We start from the raw sequence: 1767 nt of genomic DNA, 5'->3' as shown, positions 1-1767 counted from the left end.
TATCACCAACTGATTTTTGACAAAGCAGACAAAAACATGCACTGGGGAAAGGACCTCATGTTCAATAAATGGTGTTGGGAAAACTGGATAGCCACATACAGAAGAATGAAACTGGATCCCTATATCCCACCATATATAAAAAATTAACTCAAGATGGATTAAAGACTGAAATGTAAGTCCTGAAACTACAAAAATTCTGGAAGAAAATGTGTAGGAAAAACTCTTCTGAACATTTCCTTAGGCAAAGAATTTATGAGTAAGACCTCAAAAGCAAATACAACAACAATAAAAATAAATAAATGGAACTTAATTAAACTAAAATGTTTCTGCATAGCAAAAGAAATAATCAACAGAGTAAATAGACAACCTACAGAATGGGAGAAAATATTCACAAACTACATATCGATAAAGGGCTAATATCCAGAATCTACAAAGATTCAAGCAAATCAGCAAGAAAAAAACAATCCCATTTAAAAAGTGGGCAATAGATATGAACATAAACTTTTAAAATGGCCAATAAACATAAGAAAAAATGCTCAATGTCACTAATCATCAGGGAAATGCAAATTAAAATCACAATGAGAAATAGGCTTTCCCCAGTTAGAGTGGCTTTTATTAAAATGTCCAAACCTATAGATGCTGGTGTGGATGCAGAAAGAAAGCAACACTTATACACTGTCGATGGGACTGTAAATTAGTACAACCTCTATGTAAAACAATATGGAGTTTCCTCAAGGAACTAAAAGTAGACCTATCATTTGGTCCTACAATCCCACTATCCAGTATTTACCCAAACTAAAAGAAATCATTTTATAAAAAAGACATCTGCACTTGAATGTTTCTTACAACACAATTCACAATTGCAAAGATGTTGAATCAACCCAAGTGCCCATCAATTCATGAGTGGATTAACAAAATGTGATATCTATCTATCTATCTACCTATATATATAATGGAGTACTACTCAGCCATAAAAAGGATGAATTAATGCTTTTTGCAGCAAATTTGGAAGGAATTGGAGACCATTAACCTAAGCAAAATATCACAAGAATGGAAAAACTAACACCACATGTACTCCTGAATATATTGGAACTAACTGATGGGCACAAGTGCACAGAGAGAAGTAACAGTCATTGGAAATCAAGCAGTATGGAGGTGGGGAAGAAGGGAAGGATAAAAACCTACCTAACGGGTACAATGAACACTATTCAGGTGATGGCCACACTTATAGCCGTGACTCAAGCCATGTAACAAAAACATGTGTACCCCCTTAGTATTTTGAATTAAACATAAATAAATAAATAAATAAAATTTAAAGACAAATAACAACTCCAAATGGTCCCTAAAAAAAGTAAGAAATTGGTTACAAAATTGATTTTGAAAAGAATCTTTAAGAAATACAAGTGTTTCTAAATATTTTCAAATGGAGAAGAAATAAGAATCAAAATAATCCTGCAAGCTCACTACAGAAAATCAAATTGTTCATCTTTACCAGAAAGACCAGATGACAATAAGAACAAAAACACCTTATAAATTGGCCCAGTAGTATAAGGTATTCCAGTTCCTAGTGTTTCGAATCGGCATATGTAGCTCCCAAACACTAGATATATCAACTAAGCACTATATGAAGAAAAGTGATAAGCACTATAAAAGGTTCACTAAAAATGTATCAAAGAGTCAGTGAGTGGTAATTTCACAAATAGTTAAATCCAGCATTTGATTCATGAGTATGGTTTTCTACATGGAATTAAAATTTTTATATTTTTA

The sequence above is a fragment of the Propithecus coquereli genome, unplaced genomic scaffold, assembly GCF_000956105.1.
Source record: "Propithecus coquereli isolate 6110/MARCELLA unplaced genomic scaffold, Pcoq_1.0 Scaffold666, whole genome shotgun sequence".
NCBI lineage: Eukaryota > Metazoa > Chordata > Mammalia > Primates > Indriidae > Propithecus > Propithecus coquereli.
This window is presented reverse-complemented; position numbering follows the sequence as displayed.